The following is a 19517-nucleotide window of genomic DNA, read 5'->3' as shown; positions in this document are numbered from 1 at the left end:
CGTCAGTACTGTATTCTTTTTTTATTCTTTTTTTTGCAAAACTACTAATGGCGCACCGTGTCAAAGTGCGCCATTACTAGTTTAAACTAGTAATGATGCACTGTGACTCGGTGCGACATTAGTATATATATTTATTTATTTTACTTTTTTGCAAAACTACTAATGGCGCACCACCTGCAGGTGCGCCATTAGTAACTAGGCATACAAATGGCGCATTTGCAGGTGGTGCACCATTAGTAACCTGGGACCCCAACAAGATATTTTGGACAGCCACACCTACCCACTCACTTTCGCCACTTCATTCCCTCCACCTCCTCCAAGCTTTCGGCTGCCTCCTCCTCCTCACCTCATTTGCACCATAGATTCATCAAAATTAAGTGGTGAAATTACCTTTTTTTTGATAGGTAAGTAAGGGGAAAGCTATCTTCATGTTGTAGATCTACTTTTTTTCTCCATAGCTCGCTCCAACAACGTGCACATGCACTTTTTGTGGCCTAGCTAGATCTATGTATGTTTGTGATGTTGCATATGTTTGTGGTGTTGCATATATGTTTGTGTTTGTAGGTACCGGTATTTGAAATGCGATAGTTGCCAATATTTTCCCGGAATGTTGATTCATTTCCGTTTTGACGAGAATTTTGGCACTATGCATTCTTTTTGGTCCTATTTTTAGGGAAGGTCATGCCAAATTTTTTCTTGGTTCTAAAATATCGTTTTGCTCTACCCCGCAGGCGACCATGGTCCGCACGATGACCGAAGACATCGTGAAAAGGTTTTTGAGCTCCGCGAAGGCCGAGATGCTTCAAAAGAACGAGACGGAGATAAGATGTTCGTGTCAAAGATGCAAGCTGAAGAGCCTTATTGCGGATCCAGATTCAGGGCAGGTGCGGGACCACCTGCTCTTGCGTGGTTTCATGGATGGCTATTGGTGGCAAGGTGATGAAGATGACTATGAAGTCGTCCATGGGGGCCGGGCAAGAATGAGGAAGGGCAACAAGACAACCACCGCGGCGAGGGCGGGCGAGAAGACGAAGAATCTCCAGGACATGATCACGACGGTGATGATGTACACAGTCACCACGTAGAAGATGTCGTACATGATGATGAGGAAGATCAAGACGAAGGGCATGATCATGAAGATGAAGATGCCGGAGTAGACGACGATGGAGGCTGGGTGCAGGACCCTCATATTCAAGAGCTACTTCTCAAGCAGACGGATAACGCAAGAGCTGCCGCCCGAGAGAAAGCCAAGCTGGATCAACTGGAGATAGACACGGTTACTCCATTGTATGAAGGATGCAGGCCCGAGGATACCCGCCTGAAAGTAACGCTCATGGCTCTAGAGATGAAGGTAAAACGCAAAATGGCCGACGCATGCTTCGACGAGAACATGTCATTCTGGCACGAACGTCTTCCCAAGGGGAACAAGTGCCCGACCAGTTTCGAGGAGGTGAAGAAAATCGTGTATCCTCTGGATTTACCGCACGTGAAATACCATGTGTGCATGAACAATTGCATTATTTATCGGGACGAGCACGCGGAGTCTACCATATGTCCGGTGTGCGGCGTCACTCGATACAAGAAGAGGAAGAAAGCTCCTCGAAAATCGGTGAGGTACTTTCCGATCATTCCTCGTCTGCAGTGGTATTTCGTGGACCCTAAGGTAGCAAAGCTGCTGCGTTGGCACGCGGATAGGGAGGAGAAGAAGCGGGAAGATGACGGAAATGATCCGGAGATAAATAAAAAATACAAGATGCTGAGTCACCCTAAGGATGCGAGCCAGTGGCAAGCGTTGAACTTCGAATACCCAGAATTTGGGAAGGATCCAAGGAACATCGTGCTGGGCGCGAGCACCGATGGAGTCAATTTGTTTGGCAGCCAGAGAAGCACACATAGCACCTGGCATGTGTTTGTGTGGATGTACAACCTTCCCCCCTGGTTGTGCATGAAGAGGAAGTACATTCACATGAGTATGCTAATTGAAGGGCCGAAACAACCAGGGAACGACATCAATCTGTATCTGGGGCTGCTGAAGGAGGAGCTAGACACGCTGTGGAAAACGCCAGCCAATACGTGGGACGCCGCAGAGAAAGAATATTTCCCTATGAGAGCCGCACTGCTCACGACGGTGCACGACTATCTCGGTTACGGATATCTCGCGGGGCAGGTAGTCCACGGATTTTTTGGATGTGTAAGGTGCATGGGTGACAAAACGTATCGCCAGCTAGAAAGAGATCACGGGTCTTCGAAAACCATGTTCATGGGACATCGAAGGTGGCTTCGCGATGATGACCCGTGGAGGAAACGCAAGGATCTGTTCGATGGTGAAACCGAACCCCGAAAACGCCCGCGTACGAGGAGCGGCGAGGAAATAGACGAGCTTTTGAAAAATTGGAAAGGTTGCCCACTACCGGGAAAGAAGCAAAAGGCGCCAGAGCCGGGAAAGAAGCGAAAGGCGCCAGAGCCGCTGCTGAAGGTATGGAAAACAAGGTCTGTTTTCTGGGACTTGTCGTACTGGAAGATCCACCGTGTGCCTCCCAGCCTTGATGCCATGCATATCACGAAGAACGTGTGCGAGAGTCTGCTTGGTACCCTGCTCAACATGCCAGAGAGGATCAAAGATGGGCCGAAAGCAAGGGCAGACTTGAAATCAATGGGCATCAGGCAGGAGCTTCACGCTAATGATGATGATGATGATGATGATGATGAGGCGAAGCAGGACACAAAAAGTCGTCGCAAAGGCAAAAAGGCCAAGAAGACCGGAAATGACTACCCTCCCGCATGCTTCACTCTGAGTCGGGAGGAGATCGAGCAGTTTTTCACCTGCCTCGTAGGAGTAAAACTTCCTTACGATTACGTGGGGAAGATAAGAAGATACCTAGACCCAGCGAAGGGTGCGCCATTGCTATCAGAAAAAAACTACTAATGGCGCACCAGAGGGTGGTGCGCCATTGCTATAGTGTCTAGCTGGATACCCCTTCGCCCGATCCCCCCTTCCCTCTCCCTCGCCAGATCCCTCTCCCTCGATCCACCGCGCCGCTCCTTCCCTCGTCCCTCCCTCCACCGCGCCGCCGCCGCCGCTGCCTCAACCCACTGCGTCGCAGCTGCCCACGCGCCCCCGCCGCCTCCCTCTCCCCTTCCTCCCCCTCGAGCCCGCGACCTCCCCGCCACCACCAAATCTCTCTCGTCGGAGCTGCCCCTCGACAGCGGCTAGCCTCGTCGGACGCGCTCCTCGACGGCGGCGCGAGCCTCCCCGCGCGGCTGCTGCTCATCGACGACGGTTAGTCTCTGTCCCTCCCTCCCTCTCTCCCCCGCTCATCCCCATGCCCCCATGGGGCGGCAACCTAGGGTTAGGAGCAGGAGCTCGTCGCCGCCGCCCCGTCATGCCGCTGCTGCTGCTTCTTGCGGCCGCCTTTCCCGCGCGCTCGTGCGCGGATGCCGGGCCCCACGTGCTTGTTCGTTGCCGCCGCCGCCGTCACGCGGCTGCTGCTTCTTGTTGTCAGTTTGCTGCCATACCTTCAATTCCTGCCATGATTATCTTCAATTAACCATAGGGTTCCTAAGGTTTCTCAGATAGATATATAAGTAATGGCCATTATAGATGGATGCGTGCAAATCACATGTTGTTAATACAAGTCTAGGGGCATACATGTAGCTACCATTTGGTCATACAAATTGGTGCTCCTGCATATTGTTTTTGATCCTTATAAATTGTTCAGTAGTGTTCCTGGAGGATGACTAAGGAATTAGTGCTCTGTTATGATTTCTTGATAGAATTGTTGAACTACTATCCTATGTATTAGTACTGATTAGTGTTTATTTTGGTTAGCTGTAGCAGGAGAGTGCCTGCTGATTAGTGTTTATTTGCTTTTTTTGGCGCTTAATTGGTTATTTGTCTGAAGTAGTGTTAGTTCTGATCATGATTGTTGTGCTTATGGCTTTAGAAAATGATAAACTGTTTGAATCTGATAGGCAGGTGTCCTTTTAGATTTTGTTGGTAAATCTGTTTTATTCAATGGTTATTGACAGTAGATTATCATTCCTATTTTAGGAAGGTTTATTCCTGCAATATCATTGTTACCTTTTATTGGCAAATCATTTGGTTCACATCCTAGAATCTTGTTGGATTTGTAACTTGGTCCACTCAACTTCTTTTGTACCATGTGAGTCATCATTGATGAAGTAGTAGTTTAAGGTCTGTTGGGTGTACCTAAATTACTCTAGTGATAGGAGTAGTAGTGGTGGCCATCTAGTTGGACTACTACTGCTAGGACTTGCTCCAGATTTTAGGATTTCTTTTCTTTTAGGATTTATTTTCTTCTAGGACTAGGTTTTTATTATTTTTCTGTTGTGATTGTTTTTTGAGCTCTTTCTTTTTCATTTCCTACTATCCTTATCCTAATTATCTTAAATTGTTATGATGTGTGTAATAGGATTAGATCTTGGATTTGCTAGTGGACTTTGGGAGTTTCTTAGCCAGCTTGGTGACTCCATATTTTTCACTATTTCAGCAAGTCTTTTGTAAGCATTAAACTTTCAGCACTACATTTTTATCTTATGTGTACATATGTTTGCTTCCAATTGCTATACATGTATTGTTGTTACTAAAAATATAGAGTAGTAATGCTCCACTTCCACATATTTTTAGTTAGTTATCTTCCAGTAGTATTTCAAATTGAAGCCCTGAGCATGTTCTGTCATGAAAATAGAGTTTTGTCTCTCATGTTATGAATTTCCTCTTTTCGTCAAATTTTACTTCACAATAGTATCTCTGCGGCTGTTGTTGATCATCTTTCAAGTTTATCTTTGTACTAGTATTTGAGCTCTTTCCATCATCTACTGTCATGTGGAACTCTTTTTACAGTTAAAATGACCATGATTTACTGTGTCCAGTAGTTGGGTTTTTTAAGTCTGTTTACAGCTCTAGTACACTTCTCTTACACTTACTGAGGACTTGTATTTCTGCTTTTTAGGTCGGCGTAAATTTGGTAGTCTCTGAGTTTTGTTAATCCTATGATCTGTCGCTCTGTCAGCCTTTGTAATTTGCACCTATATTATGTAACACTACTTGATGATGTTGAACTGTAACTCCCTTTCCTTAGAACTGTAACTGGTCAAATGTTCAGTGTGTATGCCTGAACTTGAATGTTGCAATGCTGTTTTCTTCAGAGGCTACTGTCAAAAACTTGAGCTACTGTCTTGCAAAGATGATGATCATCTTGCTAGTTTGCTGGGTTTTGTCTCCGACCATTGTGTCATGATGAATTTGCAGGTACCCCAAGAGGCCCTTGAGTTTGCCGGGATGTCATTAACTTCCGTTTTGGCAAATTCGGGTACTCCATATGTCCTATTTTCAGCAAAGGTCATGCTGAAATTTTCCGTGAATTTTAGCATGGCTTTGCTAAAAATAGGACATATGGCGTACTTGCGACTAATGCATGGGCCGGGGTATCTTAGTACTTAGTTAAGTAGGATCAACTACCCCGCCGTTCTTGCTGCATTAAACCATAGGTGGCAATAGAGCCAAGTGATTAGGCCCAACTTAGAATTCTCCTTAGCATCGATAAACCCTAGATGATAAACCCATAGGTGGCAATAGAGCCAAGTGATTAGGCCCAACCTAGGGTGCCTCGGCATCGATAAACCCTAAATGATGAAAACTTAACTTGGCTGCCCCGGATGCCTCGGTGTCGATGAGAACCTAAATGATGTACGCTTAGGCTTTTAGGATGCCTCGGTGTCGAAAAACCCTAAATGATGAGACCATGATCTTGTTCCTTGACAATAACCAACTTTTTGACCAAACTGTTTTCCTATTTAGAGCGAAACATGGCCAACCACGATGAGGCCGGCGGTTCGGGCGGCAAGCAATTCTGGGAGCTGTCCCAGGAGATGGAGGAACAACCTCACCGCTATGAGGACGCCGCGGAAGACACCGATCCTGACTACACAACCCCTAGTGGCGTCGGGGATGACACCACTGATGGTGCCGCCGAGGATGCCACCACTGAAGATGCCGGCGCACACACAGATGGCAGCCAACCGAAGAAGCAAAGGAAGGACCGGCGCCCGAATGCGCTCCGCACCCTCAAGGAGGAATTCACTTAAGTGGACTCCGACGGGCATCCAACGGAGCCCAAACATATAGTCAAGGGGTACTCGCTTCAGCTCGGGTGCATTCTCCGGAGCACCGTCTCGATCAACACCTAGAACCTTAGGCATAAGGACCATGGGAATTTGCACAACCTCCTCTTCACGAAGCTGCACGAACGATACAAGTTCCCCGCCGAATTTGAAAACACATGCCTCTCAGGGAATAAAGTGAACAGTGCCGCCCTCACGAGGATGAGCACGACCATGTCTACTTGGAGAAGCGTGGTGAAGAGAATGATTGATAAAGGTGATAGTTATGAGAAGATCAAGGCGAAATATCCTTTGATGAGCGAAGATGAGTACAAGGAGTTCAAGATCAAGTGCGAGAGCAGCGCAACCTCCGAATCAAGTCAGTGGGGGAAAGAAATGCGGGAGTTGAACTTAGGGGAACACAAACTCGGTCCCGGCGGTTACAGAGTGGCGGAGCCTATATGGGACAAGAAGGACGCGGAGCGTGCCGAGCAAGGCCTACCGCCCCGCTTCGAGAAATACAGCGGTGACAAGCAGACCAGGAACTTTGTTAGGGCCCGGTACAAGGAGGACCCATAACAAAGGAGCTTACCACGGATCCAAAGACCAGGGCGCTTGAGCTTGTTCTAGTAAGGAATACACCCCCGCGTAATTATCTCCATATGGTTGCACTCTAATTAATCCCCAATATTTCTAAATGGTTCACGTTCCTTCCGCGGGACACTGAAACCAGTAGCGTGGGGTCGTCTCAGAGCTCCCCTTTCGACACCCCTTTAAATAGGGCGTTGAACGTAATGGAAAACAAGGATAAGCTCAGTAAGCCGACGTCAGCTGGTCGTGTGGCCGGCAAAGGCTTGTCCACAAAATGGTCGTCATACTATACCGCTGGTGGGCGGAAGGAGAAAAAGACCAGCTCGGAAAGCCAGACGCGCGAGGTTGAAGCACTCAAGGCACAAGTGGCACGGATTCCGGAGCTTGTCCAAGAGCAAGTGGAACAACAACTGGGAACGAAGCTCAACTCCATGGTGCCTACGTTGATTCATGGGCTGACGACGTGGATTGCGGGCGGCCAACAGGGGCCTCCCCCGGTTCCCAGCTTCACGGCCAGCAACTCGCACAGCGTGCAGGCGGTGCCATTGGCGTCTCCGGCGGAGGCGGTATTCGTGTCTCCGGCGCCGACACGGGCATTGGAGCTTAATGCACCCGGGTGTACGCCGGTCGGCACCTCGCCATCATGCGCCCCCTCCGTCAGTTGCACGCCCGCCGTTGGCGGTGCCTCGACATTAGCCGAGCTCGACGGCATCACGGTAACTAAGCCTCTCGGCCGATGACTTCATCTCCTTGCCTTTGACTGGGCATCCCTGACGCCCTACATGTTTTCGCAGGGCGCCGCCGACGTTCCTTGCACTCTTCTGCACTTCGTGGGCGCCGAGTTGGTCGATGTCGCCAAGGGAAGAATCGTTCAATCGGGTAACCCCATGTTCCACGGTAATCCGATGCCACCCACAGTGTATAGGGTTGAAGTGGTTCGGGTGCTGCCAGGCTGCGACGAGCTGTTACCTCCGATTCGACCCGCTGGGGCCGACGAAGAAGATGAGATGACCCTCAGCGCCTGCGTAAACTGGCCCCTGCTTTGGCCAAAGAGCCAGATTCGTTTGGGAGCCGGGGACACCACCAAGACCGCCAGTCGTGCCGGCGCCAAGCCATGGCAAGAACGCCGCAATGCTACCGGACTTGCCGGACATCCCTATGCCGGACATCCCTATGGCACAGGATCCGGACAGCCCTATGGCACAGGATCCGGACGACGACGACAACGACGATGGTACATTTACCAAAGTCGATAAGTACTTTGCTGAACATGGGTACGCTGACGAGTTCTGCGGGCCTCTTTCTCAAGAACCCAACCAAGACGACCGCAATCTAGCTGGTACGGCGGAGAAATCCAATTGCAACAGGCGTCGTCTGGCGTTCAGTTCTCCGGAGACGCCTCCAGCTCCCACCTTCACCGAGCCTCAAATAGCTGAGGTGCGAAATATTATCAGCCCCAACACGCTCAAGAAGGCGGTCTGTGAGCAGAACTTGGTCCCATTACAGGAGATCAAGAAGAAGGGTCGGAAACGAAAGACTAACAAGGGCGCCGGTGCGAGCCAGCCGGCACTGAGTTTGATCCGTGCTCAGGACGGGCCACCTTCACCTAAGGATATCTCGAGGAGGGTGCATATGGCGGGTAGGGCGATGCTACCGCCAAATATGCTCAATGCTGCAACCGGTGCTATGCGGAGTCTGCACGATAGTGTTCTTTCTTTGGAGAAGCGGCGTCTCAGAGAGAATGATGTGGCATACCCGGTTTTCGTGGCCAAGGTGCCAGAGGGCAAGGGCTTTGTGGATGGCGACATCGGGGGTACAATCGTCCTGCGTTTGATGACATCTTTGCTATGTTTAACCTTCATCCGCTGCACTACACCTTCGTTCGGCTGTTTTCGCTGAGTATGGAGATGCGGATCATTAGAGACAAGACCCCGGACATCGTGATAGTTGACCCCTTCTACATGCGTGCCAAGCACTTGAGCAGCCCTGGGGACCGCCAAGTTGCTAGTTCACACCTCGAAGGCGTCATTCTGGCAAACCCAGATAAGGATAACTTCCTTGTGGCTTACTTTTCCGAGTAAGTCATCCCTTAACCGCCCCGTAACATATGATTTCTTAGATTTCGATCGTTCTTTTTTTTCTAACATTCCGTGTTCTGTGCAGTGACACACATTGCACACTCATCCTCTTAAGCCCGAAATATTCCATGGCCACGTATTTCGACCCGAACCGTAACTCCAAGATAGACTACACAAATGTCAAGAAAGTTCTTGATGATGTTCTCCCCGGCTACGCCAAATCTGGAGGCACCTTCACCAGGGCAGTTTGTAAGTACGACAAGCACATGTTCTCACACAATACGAAGTTCTGCTGCGTCAAGCAGCCGCCTGGCGGTCAGAAGGATGCCTACTACGCCCTCCATCACATGCGGGTGATCGTAAGGGACCATCATCACCTTCTGCTACCAGATAATCTCAAAGATTGGGCCGCGAACTTCTCGGCAATCCAGGACGCGGACCTCAGACAAGAATTCTTTCGCATCCAGTCGGAGTTTGCGGACATCATCCATCAAGATGTCCTTCATACCTCGGGGCAGTTCTTTCTCAGATATCAACCGTCCAACAATGAGATAGATGGAACGCTACAAATGCAGGGTGACAACGACCGCGATTTCATGACCATCACGACAGACGGCGGCTTCATCCACGCTCTTGTCCGATGAGTCGAGTCGAAAGTAGTGATGTGTAGTTCTGAAACATTGATTGGCTCATGTTGTAATTAAACTTTAATTAATTCGTATGTCTCTTTGGTTTGGACAGTCGTTCAACTTAGATGTAATCGATGCTATTTATTAGTAGGACCATGAATCGTGCTATTAATGTCTTACTTTTCTCTTCCAATCTTTTTGTTGCATACTTACATATTGCTTATGTATTGTCTGTTGTTTGGCTTGTGCATAGAGATGCCGTCGTATGTCGTGTACAAGGGTAAGGTTCCCGAAGTCTACGATGACTGGGAGGAGTGTCGGAGACAGGTTCACCGTTTCAGCGGTAACAGTTACAAAGGGTACACCACTAGGGCGGAGGCCGAATCTAGATACGCACACTATCTAGCGGGAGAGAGGAGGGAGCGTTGGAGGAACCGGATGAAGACCAGTTTGATCGCGATGATGCTCATCGTGATGACCGCGGCTCTCTTCTATGTGATGGTAGTTTAGATGATCGATATCGACTTGTAATGTGAAGACAAACTCGATACTCGCGGTCTTGAGACTTGTAATGTTTTATCTTTGTTCGGTCTTTTGAATTCGGTGACTAATATGATGAATTATGTTCGGAGACTAATCTTCTATTGTATTCGATGAATCTGATGTTGTTGTGTGCTGCTGTCTATATTCTGTCCAATAATATATTTTGTAACCTGTGCAAAAATCAGAAAAGTAAAAAAAATAAATATTCATACTAATGGCGCATCACCACCAGGTGCGCCATTAGTATGCCAAAGGATACTAATGGCACATCACCACAGAATGCGCCATTAGTATGACAAAGCACATGCTTACGTATGGCCCTCCGGAAGGCATACTAATGGCGCATGATGTTACATACTAATGGCGCACTGCTTGGTGCACCATTAGTATACCAGATACTAATGCCGCACCAGTGGTGCACCATTAGTAAAAAATACTAGTGGCGTGGTACTAATGGCGCATTGGTAATGCGTCATTAGTAGGCAAAACCGGTACACCATTAGTAGGCCTTTTCCTAGTAGTGTTTGGGCGAACTGGCTGTTGTATGCAATTCTACGACATACACAAGGTAGGCACATCTCTACATCTCTACACTGAAGATACCGCACATGTATTTGTGTTTGCCTAAACCGCCATAAGAGCCAGAGACATTTTAATAATTGCACTCCCGCCAGAGTTTATTTTAGGATCCAATAAAGGTATTGGGGTGTGTCTCTATTTATTTGCACTAGAATCCATTCTTCGCAATAACTCACATATCAGTCTATACACATCAATGGTTCCATCTTTTAGGAAGAAATGTCGCGGTGGACGACAATGGGCCTGTTTGGATGTGTAAAGGCATATTTATCCCTAAGGTGTTTTGGTAATTGATGACAATGCTTTTGCGGACTAATCATGTGCGTTGAGTTCTTTCAGAGATTCATCCTTTGGCACGAGACGATTACCACCCCTCGGTGTTTTATTCAAGACGGTGTAGCTCCTTCGTTTCTCTATTGGTGGACTAGTTTCGTAGGAGTCACCATACTATCAAGAGGGGATCCGCTTTGGTAAGGCTAGGGTGGTCAACACGTACACATTCTTATCACACCCGATGTTTCTTTCCGCTTCATTGGAGCTATCTTTCCTCTCCTTGCCTGCCCTGTCCTGTCCCAGCGGTAGTACCGCGGTCCTCAGCGGTAGTACCGCCGAAGCACGTCAAGCGGTAGTACCGCTCCCCGAGCAGTAGTACCGCTTGCGGTCTTCGGCCGTAGTACCGCAGTGGTTCCGGGCTACTACCGCCTCGACTCGAGACCGTTGTTTTTCGTGTTGGGTTTTACGGTACTAGTAGCGGCAGTAGTGGCGGTAGTATCGCTCCAAGCGGTAGTACCGCCCATACTTCCGTGGTAGTACCGCTCTGGGTCCAGGACCCTGCAACCCTCGTCAGCGCGGCAGTACCGCTGGGAGGGAACGGTAGCACCGCTTGTCAGCGGTAGTACCGCCCTGCCCAAGCGGTAGTACCGCTCTGTGCGTGGCTGTTTGGGGGGTAACGGTTGGATTGTTTCCCTCACTATATAAAAGTGTCTTCTTCCCCAAAGTTGACTTACCTCTTCCCCCAAAAGCTCAATTGTTGCTCCAAGCTTCATTTTCGCCCGATCTCTCTTCCTATCCAATCAAACTTGTTGATTTTCTCGAGATTGGTTGAGAAGGCCCCGATCTACACTTCCACCAAGAGAAATTTGATTCCCCCCACTAATCCCTAGCGGATCTTGTTACTCTTGGGTGTTTGAGCACCCTAGACGGTTGAGGTCACTTCGGAGCCATACTCCATTTTGGTGAAGCTTCGTGATGTTGTTGGGAGCCTCCAATTAAGTTGTGGAGATTGCCCCAACCTTGTTTATAAAGGTTCGGTTGCCGCCTTCAAGTGCACCAATAGTGGAATCACGGCATCTCGCATTGTGTGAGGGCGTGAGAAAAATACGGTGGCCCTAGTGGCTTCTTGGGGAGCATTGTTCCTCCACACCGCTCCAACGGAGACGTACTTCCCCTCAAAAGGAAGAAACTTCGGTAACACATCCTCGTCTCCACCGGCTCCACTCTTGGTTATCTCGCGCCTTTACTTTTGCAAGCTTACTTGTGTTGTATCCTTTGCTTGCTCGTGTGCTTGTTGTCGTTGCATCATATAGGTTGTCCACCTAGTTGCATATCTAGACAACCTACTTTGATGCAAAGTTTAATTTGGTCAAAAAAAGCTAAAAATTGTTAGTTGCCTATTCACCCCCTCTAGTCAACTGTATCGATCCTTTTAGGATGTAGGACACACAGGCAGCAATCACAGCCTCAAGCTTGAGAAATCCAACGCCTGAGATTCGTTACTTAGTCAGGCAGCTTTCTCAGGAAGCAAACCAAAAAAGCCCAATATCTTCTCATCTCGCTCGGGTGTGTTGCCACGTTGCACACTACACACGCATATGTTGACAACTCACGAACTACTCGTATGCCATTGTGCTCGACTTTTGTTTGTACCCATATAGCAGTTCCATTTTATACGAAAAAAGCACGTGGATGACGATAGACTATGCATAACTTGCTTGGATGTGTTGCCATGTTGCACAGTGCATATGCACGTGTCAACAAAACTCTTCCCAATGCATAACTGATGGACACGTCGGTCTTTGTTCCATGCACGCAAGCTTATATGACGAAAGCACCGCAAAACGCTATCCTATTGAAACTTTCAATAGCAACACTGACACGGCACCGCGGGACCTCTATAAAACTCGAGGTACCCTTGTTGATCTCTTCCAACAATCCAAGCCCTCAATTGACATCGACTTTCATCCACAACTACAATGAGGATTAGGCAAGTATTGCGCACGGCGTTACCCTTATGCTGGTGATATCCTCATCTGGTATGTTTCTCACAAAGAATCAAATTAATTTGGTTCTCTTGCACATAGTACCATCGTGCGTTTCCAAAATACTTCTCTTATGCGCGATTATGCCTATTCACTTTCAGGCATGGCGATGCAACCAGCTCAGAGACGAACCACGAGACAAATTCGGCCATCGAGGACGGGTCATGCGGTGCCAACCAGTGCACGGCGTACTGCCAAAGCAAGTAGCAAGGGGCAGGCACGTGTTTTCCGAAGGGGTGGAAGTGCTCGTTCTTCAAGGATATTCATCCCCCGAGGAACTAGATATAGCTAGTTGCATCGCATACCATGTATAAAGTTTTTTCGTGCAAGAAAGTCCAATTAAATAAATAAGGAAAACAATGTTTCCTTTTGGGAAATCAATTTGCCTCGCTGTATCTTGTGGCGTAAGTGTAGAATGTTACATGTTGTTGGTTCTAGGCAGTGGCCATGCGCCCAGTGAGTTTCACCGATTATCCCCTTTCCCTTTTCCAGCAACAACCTCCCTAATCTCTTCCCAGCCCATCGGATCTGGCTAAGCCACATACTAATCCCTCCCTGCCGTCCTCCACCAACCATGCTTTCCCTCCATCACGATCTCTTTCCGCCTGGTCCCCATGGCATGCTCTCCTTCCGCCTGGTCCCCATGGCACGCTCTCCTTCGACACTTCCTGGCATAGGCGAGATGATTTGTGTCGAGGCGGCCCGATTTATCGGCCCCATGCGTTAAATTCCATAGTGAAGCTTCAATTCCGGGGCACCATGAAGGTCATTAGCCGCGGGGGAGGCTTGATTCATGTTTGCCACTTTGTTGACTGGGAACAACCATGCTTAACGATCAATGCCATCACCTTGTTGGGATTGGGTGGACTTGATCCAAAGTGGTTGAAAATGCGTAGGTGTAATAATCCCGAATTTCCAAGGTTTGATTCTAAAATAAATTCAGGGATGTTGACCAAGCTTTGACCTTGTAACCATACGCCTTATGGAAATCCAAGACCACGGCTCAGTTCGCCTTGTCGAGCAGCCACAAAGTGAGTATAAATTTGTCCACAATGGAGTTCGGATAAATATTTGATGAGCCGGTCAATTCTAGCCTTTGGATAATTTTGAAAATAAAAGAAAATCCAGCTCTTGTTCGGATAAGCCTAGAGGAAAGAAAGGAAGGAGATATATATCTCTGTACATATTTGCTATTTCACATCTAGATGCGAAATAGTTATCTCACATCTAATTTTTAACCACACAATTTAAACATCAAGATTTGTATTTTTTATTTCCTTTTCTTTTTAGCAAACTTTTTTTTCATTTGGTGTTGTTTCTACACGCGTTGCTCACGTAAGGAGCCCCTGTAGTGCCGTGTAGGCCGTTCTTTCAATTTTCACGGTTGCCTCAGCATGGGCTGCAGCCACGAGTAAATTTTTTATTTCCTTTTTTGTTTCTTTTTCCTTTTTCTTTTTCCTTTTTTCCATTTATTTTGTTTCAAATTTGTAAACTTTTAAATTCTAGCATTATTTTATTTTATTTTTTCATTTCCATTTTTTTATTTTCCATTTTTTTAAAATTCAAGAATTTTTTTTTCATTGTTGTTAGTTGACTGTCCACCATCAAACAGAGGTGTTGTTTTTTTCTTGTCCTTGTTGCAAGATCATCCTCGACTCGTTACTGTGGCCTGAACTTTTTTTGTCCCAGTTGCAAACCCACCTTTGAGTCGTTACTGGACCTTGACATTTTTTTGTCTTAGTTGCAAGTTCACCCTCGACTCCCAACTAGAGGCCGATCTATTTTAGTCTCAATTGCAAGTCGACCCTCGATTCGCAACTGGGGCGCGACTGTTTTTTGTCCCAGTTGCTAGTCCAACATCGACTCGTAACTAGGGCTCGGCCTTTTTTCCCAGTTGATAGTCCAACCTCGACTCATTGGGGTTAACATTTTTTTGTCTCAGTTGCAAGTCTATCATCGACCCGCACCTAGGCCCAACCTTTTTTTGTCCATGTTGCAAGTCCATCTTTAACTCGCAACTGGGGCCCGACCGTTTTTGTGTCAGTTGCAAGTCCACCCTCTAATTCGCAATGGGGGTCCAACACTTATTTTGTCATAGATACAAGTCCAACCTCGACTCGCAACTAGGGCACGACATTTTTTTGTCCCAGTTGCAAGTCCACCCTTGACTCGCAACTGGGCTCCGACCTTTTTTTGTCCCAAATACAAGTGTACCCTCAACTCGCAACTGGGCCCATAGTTTGTTGTTGTCCTAGTTGCATATCCAACCTCATCTCGCAATTGAGAAGTCTTTTGTTCTTCATCTCAGTTGCAAGTTCACCCTCAACTTGCAACTCGTATAATTTTTTATATAGTTCTCTTAGTTGCAAGTCCATCCTCGACTCGCATCTCGGGCGTGACATTTTTTTGTCCTAGTTGCAAGTCCAGCATTGACTCACAACTTGGCTCCGGCCTTTTTTGTCCCAGTTATAAGTCCACCCTCAACTTGCAACTAGGCTCATAGTTTGTTGTTGTCCTAATTACAAGTCCACCCTCGACTCATAATTAGGCACATAGTTTGTTTTATCCCACTTGCAAGCCTACCCTTGACTCGCAACTAGGCTTTGTGCTTTGTTTTGTAACACACAACTTGCCCCGGCCATATCTAGTTCCATGCCCAACCCCAACATGTAAACCCACCCATCCCAGTTGCATGTCCAAGCCAAACATACAACTCATGCTCGACATAGTTGCATGCCCACTCTTAACACGCTTCAAACCCAGTACCCCTATATAGTTGTATTTTTTTTGCAAATAAATGTCCACTATTCTAATACACAATGTATATTTTTATGTATACAGAGAAACATTTTTAACACACATTGAACATTTTTTTCAAAATACATGATAAATATTTTTTTTCAAATACAGGCACGAGCATTTTTTAGAATACATGGTAAACATTTTTTTCAAATTCCTACTGATCATTTGTTTGTAAATGGTATGAATTTTTTTCAAAAAAATAAGCAAACATTATTCCATTGCATAATTTTTTCTAGAATATGCCATGATTTTTTTAAATGCGTGAAGTTTCTTTTAAAGAATTGTTCAAGTTTTCAAATTTTGATTTTCAAGAAAATGTTCAGAATACCTAGTTTTGTTCTTATTAAAAAATGTCTGGAATTACAAAGTTTACTCACATTTGAAAAATACTTTCCAAAATTTTAAAATTGTTTCTGTTTGAAAAATATTCGACAATTCAAAAAATTCATAATTTGCAAAATGTTTCAATTAATTTCGAAAATGTCTTCTAATCTGCACGTTGTACTGTGTTATTAAATATTTCCCGTTTCATTAAAATCGACAGCATCTAATGGTTGGAGTGGTAGAAGCCGTCATTCCCAAGATTGTGGTTCTAGTTCGATTCCTGTGTTGGTTAGTGTGTTGATTGCAGTTTTTTTTGGTAGCGCTCCAATCGGCGGGATTCCTGTGTTAGGTAGTGTGTCACTGTAAAAAAAAAAGCGCTCCAATCGGCCAGCCCAATGAAAAAAGGGAAAAAACAAATAAAAGAACTAGTGGTGGGCTGCACCAGAACTTAGATGTGAGATACTGTATTAGATGGGATATAGACAGAACCATCTCTGTATCCCCATACTCACGCAGGAATAGAGCTAGTCCCAAATCCTTAACTGCTGCTCCCGAGCACTGATCCCTCGCGATCGGGCACTGCTCCGTTGTTGTCGTCAAGTGCTGCTCCGCTGTTGTCGTCCTCAACTCAGACATCGACGGAGGCCGGCACTTCCCTAGTCTTTCTTCAGTTCACCTCTTCTTTGCAGGTTTGCACACTGGAATAAAGTTTATGATTCAAAAAAAAATCAGAAGGTTCAAAAAAAAGTTCGTGAATATGAAAAAGTTCATGAATTTATTTTAGTAGTACTCCATGAATTTTGAATAAAACAGAATAAAAAAGGGCAGCCCGGTGGATGTAGAACCCGCTTGCGGAGGGTGCAGGAAAGGGTCCAACCACTTTGGGTCTTTATACGTTGCCTTTCCCCACATTCCTGCAACAGGCTGTTTTCAAGACTTAAACACGTCACCTCATGGTCACAAGGCAGCAGTTTTACCACTGCTCCAAGGCTCCCCTTCAAAACAGAAACAAAAAGGGAAAATAAAAAATAAAAAGGAATAGTGAAAAGGAAAAACAAACAGGAAACTAAAAAACATACTAAAAATATGATTTATTTTTTCTAAAAAAGGAAAATAGAAAATAGAAAACAGATAAAAAACGAATATTGAAATACGGAGGAACTCGACCAAGAAAACCAGACAAACCAGGCTAAAGAACATTCTTGAATGTTTCCAAAACCGAAAATAAACAACATAGTTATATGGGTCAGCCTGTTAAGCAGCCGTTATCCTGGTGAGCACTCACTGCGCGTGATATGGACTTCTTATGTGCAGGGCGGGCGCCCTTTGTTTCTGTGCTTTCATTTTTTTTTATGTTTTTTGCTTCACTAAAAATTGTTTAGGATTGCAAAAAAAATTGAATTTCAAAAAATCTTTAAAATTCAGAAGAATGTTCACAATTAATAAAAAAGTTTGTTAGTTCACAAAATATTCTCAAATTCAATAAAGTTTGTGATTTCAAATTATTTTCCCAAATTTAAAAACATGAATTCAAATCATGTTCTTGAACTTAAAAAAATGTTTGCGAATTTAGAAATCTTAATGAATTAAAAAATCATGAGTGTTCGAAAGACGTTAACAAATTTCAAAAAAACATTCGCAAGTTCATTTTTTTAAGAATTTCAAAAATGTTCCCGAATTTGATCTTTTGTCAAAAAAAAAATGTTCACGAGTTCAATAAAGTGTTCATGATTTTTAAAAAAATAGTGAATTTGGAAAATGTTCACACCTTTGAAAAAACATGAATTTGTGAATTATTCTCAGTTTTTGAAAGTAGTTTATGAATTTTAAAAGTGGTCACAGCTTTCTAAAAGTTTATATATTTGAAAATTGTTCATGGTTTTCAGAAAAGTTCATATTTTTTTAAAAAAATTGCTTGCTTTTATAAGCTAGCTTAGCTTGCCGTTGTCATGCATGGATGTTTTGCTTTCTTCTAATAAGGTTGTTGGTTGGAGCTCATTGGTTAATCAACAATTTGGCGTTTATAAGCTAGCTTAGCTTGTGGTTGCCATGCCTGTGTGTTTTACTTTCCTCTAAGGCTGTTGGTTGGAGCTCATTGGTTAACCATCAATTTGATATAGAAGCACAAGCATATACCCTACGCGCAAATACAGGCCTCACAAAAAGGAACATGTGGAGTCTTTTGAGTCCTCCCTTTAATGTAAGTGGAGTTTAATTTGTCATAAAAAAGTGATTCTATTTGCTAAGCATGGCCACATCACGTCAGTCTAAAGTCATAAGTCGCGTATAATTTAAGCTAACACACATGCTATACAAGTGAATCACAAGTCTTCTTCATGGGGTTCTAGCACTACAGAAGACAAAGACAAGTCCACCTTATATGTCTCCACACATTGTCTTGGCGAAGTGGGACAAAAATCATGACATGCATGTGGTATTTTGCAGATTCTATATGTGCACTTTTTTTAATTTTGGTTTTTTTATAAAAAAAATCGTGAAATATTTTTGAATAACTACTTTTTCAAAATTCACCAAAATTGAAATTTGTGAACATTTTTTTATTTTTCCCTTTTTTAAAGACTTTAACTGAAGAAAACCAATTTTTTCTCTAAAATAGTAAACCAGCGAGCAAAAGATGAACGAAAGAAAAACAGAACAAGGCTAGCCAATGGAAAAGGGACCTAGCCGAGTATGAGCTAGCGAACTACAGGGCCAAGGCCCACACGAGGGATCATACGCGTCTGGACACGTTTTTGTCTCTTTTTCTAGTTTTCGTATTTTGCCTAGTTTTCCCTAGGTGTTCTCAAAAGAAAAAAATCTCTCATAAATCACACCATGTGAAAATGCATAGTTGTGCTTCTCGAAAAGAGAAAAGGGACAACAGCTTGGAATCTCTCTCGTGTTTGCTTTTCTTTCGTCCGCTTGAAGAAAGAAAATGCCACATAGCTGTCAGGAGTCTCTCACGCCGCCGCCCTCCGGTGGCTCCCCTCCGCCGGCGGCCTCGGTCGTCGGCGGTGAGGCGGGTCACCGGATCCACGCGTGTGGATCGTTTTTTCCTCTCGTAGTTTAGACTTTTAGGTTGTTGATCGTCTTAGCTTCGGCGGCGGCGATGGCGATGCTGAATAAAGTTTCTTCATATCCTACTCCGATGAGGCGGCCGGTCCTATGATTGGGGACGGATTTGGAAACCAGTCCGTTCAAGCAAGGATGGCGTGGCGGCGGCAACATCCTCGTGGTGGACATGTGTACTCGGGCTCCGCCGTTGCTACGGTGTTTGCTCCAGCACCGGCACGGAGCTTGGGAGGTAGTCCAGGAGCAGATGCAGATTGTGGTCTGCCTCGGCGGCATCTGGAAGATAATGGATCATGTGCTGGGTTCGTGGTTCATGGATGGCAGGTGTGGTTTTCTCCTTCGGCGTCTTAGTCATGTGGGGATGTCAGATCTGGAGTTCAATGGCGTTTCCGGGGTGTTACACCGGTCTGATTCGTTCAACGGTAATGATTTCGCTTTTGGTGAGCCACGTTGGACGT

General features: G+C 45.7%; 1 long non-coding RNA gene across 1 annotated transcript; it reads left to right on the top strand.

Annotated features, from left to right (window-relative positions):
* The first annotated feature begins 12734 nt into the window (after window positions 1–12734).
* LOC119325639 lies at window positions 12735–13242 on the top strand. Its single transcript, XR_005157611.1, has 2 exons — window positions 12735–12855; window positions 12963–13242. It is a non-coding gene; the product is annotated as an uncharacterized LOC119325639 (long non-coding RNA).
* Window positions 13243–19517: the final 6275 nt, after the last annotated feature.

This window comes from Triticum dicoccoides, chromosome 6B (assembly GCF_002162155.2).
Source record: "Triticum dicoccoides isolate Atlit2015 ecotype Zavitan chromosome 6B, WEW_v2.0, whole genome shotgun sequence".
NCBI lineage: Eukaryota > Viridiplantae > Streptophyta > Magnoliopsida > Poales > Poaceae > Triticum > Triticum dicoccoides.
The sequence above is the reverse complement of the archived record's forward strand: the minus strand, read 5'-3'. Positions and strand labels throughout refer to the sequence as shown.